Source organism: Echinops telfairi, unplaced genomic scaffold (assembly GCF_000313985.2).
Source record: "Echinops telfairi isolate 266 unplaced genomic scaffold, ASM31398v2 ScPeMD7_31;HRSCAF=116, whole genome shotgun sequence".
Taxonomy (NCBI): Eukaryota; Metazoa; Chordata; class Mammalia; order Afrosoricida; family Tenrecidae; genus Echinops; species Echinops telfairi.
This window is the reverse complement of record NW_022103928.1, coordinates 36,671,835-36,680,114: the sequence shown is the minus strand read 5'-3', so window position 1 is coordinate 36,680,114 and position 8,280 is coordinate 36,671,835. Positions and strand designations below refer to the sequence as shown.

The following is an 8,280-nucleotide window of genomic DNA, read 5'->3' as shown; positions in this document are numbered from 1 at the left end:
TCCTCTCCTCTCCTCTCCTCTCCTCTTCTCTCCTCTCCCAATGTGGACCACCAAGTGAGGCTGAGGTGAGCATGCTACCATGAAATGTGTCTGACTCCATTATTTCTATCTCTCTTCTATCTCTCATGCTCTCTATAACTTTACTATAATCTTTACTTATCGCTGTACAATTGCACCTACCGGACCCATGATGATGTGTTAGAGCGGGTACCCTGACAATCAACCTCAACTTCTTTATGCATCAGTGATGAAAATGAGGGTGATTCACCCAAGGTCACACAGTATATAATGAAAAATCCCTTACTTTTTAGGCTATGCCCCCCTATTGTACAAATATTAACAGATTCCTTTTGGAGTCCTGGGTTTCGGAGGTTGGGAAGGGGGAAGAAACTGCTTTTAAGACTAGATTTCCTATTTCTAAAATACTGAGTATTTTTGCATACTGTGTGTTGCACCAAGGGTGAGGCCTACCGGTGAGTGCACCAGGTGTCATTCTCCACTCACACTTAATAGTGATTATTGCTTTTGTTTTTAACTTCACAGCATAATAAACCTTTTATTTTCTTCTAATAAGGGTCATCCTGGTGGTGAAGAGGTTACATGTTGGGCTGTCAATCGCAAGGTCAGCAGTTCAACTCCACAAGTTGTTCCACAGGTGAAAGATGAGGCTTTCTGCTCCACTAAAGGTTTACAGCCTCGGAAACCTATAGGAGCAGTTGTACTCTGTCCTACAGAGTCACTGTGAGTCTAAATTAACTTGATGGCAGTGGGTTTGGTTGCGGGGAAGAGGGGTGGCATTTTGGGTGCCACAAACCATTTGTTCTTGACTATTAACAACAAAGGAGCCTTTAGGGAATAGTGGTTAGACTGCAGCTGTGTCAAATTCAGTGCCTGCCTTACCCATGGCAGGCAATGGCCCAAAAGGCTACCACAGAGACACTGTAACTCATGGGCCCTGTTCCTCTCTGCTGAGGCTCAGGGATAAATTTTTGTTACAGACATGAAGAAAAAAGAAAAAGAAAAGTAGTGGTTAGATGCTGAGCTGCTAACCACAAGGTCAGCAGTTCATAACCACCACCCCAATCTGCAGGAGAAAAATGTGGCTGGCTCTCTACTCACTAAAGAGTGACCATCTGGGAAACCCACAGGGGCAGTTCTACTCTGTCCTATAGGGTTGCTACGAATTGGAACTGACTTGATGGCAATGAATTTGACTTAGTAACAACAGAAAGTTGGCAGTTTGAACCAATCTTTGTTGCACCGTGGAAGAAAGACCTGACAATCTGCTTCTATGAAGATTATATCCAATAAAACCCTTTAAAGAAGCTCTTCTCTGTAACACGTGGGGTGACTATGAGTCTAAATTGGATCCAAATTAACTTGTCTGCAACAGGGTTGGTTTCCTTGGCATGTGGGGTTGCAGTCTTAGTACTCTCAGTGCTGCTATAGCAGAAATACCACAAAAGGGTGGCTTTAACAAACAGAAACTTATTTTCCTACCATTAGGTGGTTAGAAGTCCAAATGAGGCTACCAAACCTAGAGGAGGCTTTCCCGCTCGGTTAGCGCCGGAGGAAGATCCTCATCTCATTTGAGCTTCCACTCCTGAGCTTCCGCTTCCACTTGGTCAAGTGGCTTAGCCACCATCCTTCCCAATTCCGCTTGTTTGTGGTTTGCCTAATCTGATTGCATCGCTCAAAATGATTGATTGAACCTGAGCACCCACCTTACAAAAGGCATAGAAGACAGTGAAAGCCCAAAATCCATTGGCAGAGATCCCACAGGCAGGAAGCCTCCCTTGAACTCCCCTCAGATCATTGACAAGGGACGTGAAAAGCCTTGTTCTCAGACAGCATACCTCAGAAAGTGAATTCATGCAGATACAGTTATCTTATCTTATCGTTTGCTTTCCCCTTTGACGCAGTCTTAATCTGTCTCATTCTTATTATTTTCCACTTTCTTTTAGATTGAGGCTCTTCTGTGTTTTACTTTGTTATTGCTATTGGAGGTCTGGGGTATGATTCGCTTTATATGAAATCAAGGATAGGTAATTCTTCTATAGGGACATTAGCTAGATAAATGGTTTCTTAGGGTTATGTCAGGGGGGAGGGGGAACGAATAAAAGTGAGTACAAAAATTGAAAAAACAGTCTACAATTGATTGCAATGATGACTCTTACAATTGCAAACATGCTTGTTACCCCACTGAGGCCTTGCCCCCCAAATTTCCTGAGGCTTGGGGAAGTGTTCGTGTTACTAGCAAAAGCCAATAAAGCAAGAGGTCATCCGATGTTTTCTGAAGCTTGGCTGATGGCTGCAGCTGGCCATGATCGCTGGCTCTGGTTTCTTGTGGCACTGGCTTTGTTCCCCATCATCCAGTGACCACAGTGTGCTGAGAGCAGGACCACAGTCAATACCCATCGTGTGCCAGGCACTGGGCAAAGCCCTGTACATGGCGCTTTCTTGGTTAATCCTCACAACTCGACAAACCTCAAAAAACACACTGCCATCTAATCGATTCCAACTCATCACCACCCTACCTACAGTTTCCAGAGACTTTCACCTTTCTCAGCAGGTGGTGGGCTTGAACAGCTGATTTGGGGGTTAGCAGACCAATGCTGACAGAACAGCCCCACAACCCAATCAGTCAGGACTCCTGAAATTTTGTTATACTTCTTGGTAATTTTAAATGTCTTCTCTCTACTACAGGAGACCTGGTGGCTTAATGGGTTCCACGTTGTGCTGCTAATCACAAGGTTATCAGTTCTAAACCACCAAGTGCTTCTCAGGAGAGAGATGAGGCTTTCTACTCCTGTAAAGAGTTACAGTCTTGGAAATCCATAGGAGCAGTTCTACTTTGTTCTATAGGGTTGCCATAAGTCAGAATTGACTTGATGGCAGTGAGGTATTTTGGGATTTGGTCTCTCCTAAACCCTCCATAAATATTTGGTAATGATGATGATGATGCTTTCCATTTTCTCATCTTAAAGATCTCATCCTAAAGCTTTCCCTAATAGATAATCACACAGGAATGCCCCACTAAGGAGGCATGCTACACTATATTGCTCAGCTATAGCAATGAATAGGCAGAGCCAGAACCATAGACATGGACTTGTCTATGCCACTCTGCCCACTGGACTGTACTTAGTAACCTAACATTTCAGTTATGTTGCTATAACTAATACGGGGCCTATCTTTCATGGTTCTGTTGAAACAACAAAAACATTAAAGAATATGTCAAGTATGTGAACTTTATTTAAAGGAGTCATACCTCCCTTTGGTTTGGATTATTTTTTGGCAAAACATGAATCCTCCTGCCTAGAGCTGTCTACTCCTTGGCAAAGCTTTCTGCTCTGCTCCCTACAAACAAATAACTGAACTCTTGACACTCTCTCTTTTCTGTTTTCTTAAGATTTTAAATAAAATGGGTCCCAGAGAGAATAAACTATTAGTCTAACTCCTCTACTGTCATTTCACACCTTGTACACCTGCCAGGTTGTATTTATTGTTCTCACACTCTCCTGAAAATGCTGAGTGCCAGACACTTGGAAGAGGAAGACTAGGGCAGAACTGGGCGAATGGAATCCCTGATATGTGCTGTTAGATTCAAAGACTGAGAGACACGTGGCTCAAAGTGATCATCCCTGCCCTTAGAAGGAACATGCGTTCTAGAACTGTATAATGAGCCCAATCTCCAGGACCATAGCAAATATTAATATAGGTAAAACCGGTCTTTTTTGGTTCTTACATTTTCCTCTTCGGTTACACTCACCTTCAAACTAATAGACCCTCACAACTGCACCCAAGTGTTACGAGAGGATTGTTACCCAGATCTGGAAACACCCCATTTATCAAGCTGTGGACAGGAAAGATCAAACATCAAAACCCTAGCCTTCAGCTTGAAAAAGGAAAAAGAACAATGTAGGAAGTGGTTGCTACTACATGACATATATACCTGAAATGTGGAGTTCTTGGGTCAACACGCACAGAACTTGGAAGTGCAAACTAAAGTCACCAAGTAAACACAGCTCATAATTCGGGGCTTCAAATGCAATCAAACAGCGACCGAGTCAGTAGATCTTGTTGCTAATAGCTAATCCTGAGTAAGTACTGAATCAGTGTGGTGTTATGCACAACAGAAAAAGACGGGGGGGGAAAGTTGCCTGATGCCATGCTACCTCCATGTTAGAGGTATGTATTTGCTGTGGTTGTTACTGTGTCCATTCATTTCCCTACGGGTTTGCCTCATTTTCACCGCCCCCTCCACTTGACCACACGTGATGTCTTGGGCTAGCAATTGGTCTTTGTGTGTTCAACGTAAGAAAGACAGTCTTGCCAGCCTCTCTTTTAAGGAGCACTCTATACTTTCTCCAGACTAATGCGTTCATTCTTCTGGGAGTCCAAGATATACTCGATATTCTTTGCCAACATTACAATTTAAGCGGATCAATCATTCCTAAAAGACCTTAAACTCTACCTACTTCAAGTCCCTCTTGAAGAGATGGACCATCAAGTTTCCTGTGACTGAACTCAAGAACACACATTTAGGGGTGTGACACAGTCCAGGGAAGCCGTCAGTTCTTCAAACCTTTATTGAATGTTCTGGTCCCTATCCCACATTACTGGACATACTGACAACTGATCAATCCTGTTTACTTTTACTTTGTTTCCTACAAATATTTCATTTCAGCTTTTCCAAGTTCTTGATGTATGAAATATTCCAAAGAATCCGCTATATGTTATCAATCCTTTTTTAAAGCCATACAGAGCACAAAGTAAAGAAAATAGTTAAGAACTGAAAAACTAGAGGTCTGAGGGGCCAGGCCCAATCCCAACTATGTGGACAGCCTCCCCACCCCCCCTGCAGAAGAATTCACTTCAGAGGACAGCACTGAAGCTACAGCTCAGGGAGAGAGGCAGGTCTGATCAGAGCACACAGGAGCAAATGAAGGGAGAGAGAGAGGGTGGAGCACATCCTGGCCCACCAAGCCCTGAGGATGATATTCCCACTCAGAGCAGTCAATGCACAGAGAGGACCATATGGCCGGCCCTACTATGAGACACAACATCCTCACTGACCCATAGCACTACGGGGGACAACACTGGAGACACAGTGTGGGAATTGTGCCCAATCTGACCCCACCACACTGAGGTGAAGCACTAAGGGCGTGCAAAGAGTGCAACAGACAGCAAGGGAAATAGAGCAATGAAGTCCTCAAGAAATACCCAAAATAGATTTGGGGGGCAGGGTGTGGTACCCCATCAGAATCAACTGGAAAACACTCCTAAAGGTCAACAAATAGACCTTAAACGCTTTATAGGTTTTCTTTTTGTTGTTTTGTTTTCTTTTGTTGCTTTGTTTTGCTCTGTCTTGTTTTGGTGCATATTATTATCTCTGCCTGTCTATCTAGATAAGATAGGCAGGATAAACAATCAGGAGGTGAAAAAATGGGACCAATGGTTCTGGGGGGGACATGGGAGAGGGGGAGGCAGGGGAAAGGAAATAGATGTTAGCAAACCCAGGGACAAGGGAACAACAGTGATCCAAAATTGATGGTGAGGAGGGTTTAGGAAGCCTGGTAGGGCTTGATCAAGGGCAAATAACAGAGAGGAACTATTGAAACCCAAATGAAAGCTGAACATGATAGTGGGACAAGAGGAAAGCAAAAGGAAATAGAGGAAAGAACTAGGAGGCAAAGGGCATTTATAGAGGTCTAAATAAAGGCATGAACATATGTAAATATATATATGATGATGGGGAAATATATCTGTGCATATATTTATAGGTTTAGTAATAAGGTAGCAGATGGACATTGGGCCTCTACTCAAGTACTCCTTCAAGTCAAGAACACTTTGTTCTATTAAACTGGCATTCCATGATGTTCACCTTCCTGACTCCATCGCTAAAGACAAAGCAGGTGCATAAACAAACGTAGTGAAGAAAGCTGATGGTGTCCGGCTATCAAAAGATATAGCATCTGGGGTCTTAAAGGCTTGAAGAGAAGCAAGCGGCCAACTAGCTCAGAAGCAACAAAGCTCACATGGAAGAAACACACCAGCCTGTGTGATCACGAGATGTTGATGGGACCAGGTATCAGACATCAAAGAACAAAAAAAAATCATAGCATTGTTAATAAGGGGGAGTAGAGACCCAAAGCCCATCTGTAGGCAACTGGACATCCCCTAACAGAAGGGTCGCAGGGAGGAGATGAGCCAGTCAGGGTGCAGTGCAGCAATGGTGAAACATACAACTTTCTTCTAATTCTTTAATGTTTCCTCCTGACCCCACCCCCCACTATTAAGACCCCGATTCTACCTTACAAACCTGGCTACACCAGAGGATGTACACTGGTACACATAGGAACTGGAAACACAGGGAATCGGGACAGATGAACCACTCAGGAGCAGTGGTGAGAGTGGCGATACCGGTAGGGAGTGGTGGTGTAGAAAGGGGGAACCGATCACAAGGATCTCCATATAACCCCCACCCTGGGGAACGGACAACAGAAATGTGCGTGAAGGAAGACATCGGTCAGTGTAAGACATGAAAAAATAATAATTTATAAATTATCAAGGGTCCGTGAGGCAGGAAGGGTAGGGGAAGGAGGGGCTAAAATGAGGAGCTGAAACCAAGGGCTCAAATAGAAAGCAAATGTTTTGAGAATGATGAGGGCAATGAATGTACAAATGTACTTGACACAATGGATGCATGTATGGATTGTGATAAGAATTTTACGAGCTCCCAACAAAATGATTAAAAAAAAAAGAACTGGAAAACCAATGGACTGACATCAAGTGAATTTTGACACACAGCAGCCCTCCGGGAGACGAACAGCCTGCCTATTTTGGATTCTCAGATTGTAAGTCTTGACAGGAGGAGAATGCTTCACCTTTCTCCCATGAAGGGACGAGTAGTTCCAATTTCTGAGCTTGCAGTTCGCAGGCCAAGGGATAAGGCATTATGCCACCAAGTAGCCTTCAGTACTCTTAAATCCATCACAACTTACCAACAGGCAGATTGACATTATTTGTCCACTTAACATGATGGATCAAGAGGCAGTTGAGTGAACAGAACAGGGGAATACAGAACAAGTAACTTTTAAACGTGGTTTAAAATCAGGAAACATGTGCGGCAGGGTTGTATCCTCTCACCATACTTATTCAATCCGTTTGCTGAGCAAATCATCAGAGAAGTTGGATTATATAAAGAAGAATGTAGCCTGAAGATTGGAGGAAGGATTATTAACAACCTGCGATATGCAGATGATACATTCTTGCTTGCTGTAAACGATGAGAACTTAAAGCACTTGCTGATGAAGAACAAGGGTTGCAGCCTTAAGTATAGATTACATCTTTACAATGGACCAATAGGTAACATCGTGATAAATGGAGAAAGAAAAGTAAAGTCAAGTATTTTATCTTACTTGGATCCACAATCAATACTCATGGAAGCAACAATCAAGAAATCAAATGACACATTGGGTAAATCTGCTGCCCAAGATGTCTTTAAACAGTTGAAAAGAAAAGAGGATACTCTGAAGACTAAGGTGTGCCTGACTCAAGCCCTGGTATTTTCAGTCACCCTGGAAACATATAAAAGTTGGGCAATGAATAAGGAAGACCAAAGAAGAATCTATGCATTTGAATTATGATGCTGGAGAATACTGAAAGTACCATGGACTCCTAAAAGGACAAACTGATCTGTCTTGGAAGAAGTAAAGTCAGAGGCAAGGATGGCACACATCCTATCTATTATTTGGTTGAAAATTTATTCATGAGGGTGAGTTCATTTCCTCGCCTGAAGTGTCACATAGTCTCTGGAGTTTTACCAGTCACTATCTGCGTTAGTCCAAGTAGACTAGAGAAACAAATTCATAGACACTCATGTGCATAAGAAAGAGCTTTATATACAAGAGCAATTGAATATTGAGAAAACATCCCAGCCCAGTCCAGTTCAAGCCCAGAAGTCCGGTATTAGCCCCTATGTCCGATACCAATCTATGAGTTCTTCTTCAGACTCATGAAACACATGCAATGACACTGAATGCAGGAATATTGCAGGCCAGTGGGTGGAAAGTCTTGTGGATCCAGTGGTGGTATAAGCATCTCAGCGCTGGCATGGGTCTCCACATGGCTCCTCCAACTTCAGGACTCTGGCTGCATCAGCGTAGCTCCATCAGGTTTGTCATCAGTAATGTCTCAGGGAGTAAGCTATTTATCTCCTTAGCACCTCCAAATGAGGTCATCAAGCTGCAACCTGACTGACAGGCTAAACTCTATCCC

General features: G+C 43.3%; 1 protein-coding gene and 1 non-coding gene across 2 annotated transcripts in view; one reads left to right on the top strand and one right to left on the bottom strand.

The window, feature by feature from the left end:
* PTPRN2 (protein tyrosine phosphatase receptor type N2) overlaps nucleotides 1-8,280 on the bottom strand; it is a 1,475,949-nt gene that overhangs the window by 1,442,045 nt on the left and 25,624 nt on the right. The window lies entirely within an intron of this gene.
* Nucleotides 869-1,004, top strand: LOC115869578. The gene has a single exon (XR_004046250.1). It is a non-coding gene; the product is annotated as a small nucleolar RNA SNORA5 (small nucleolar RNA).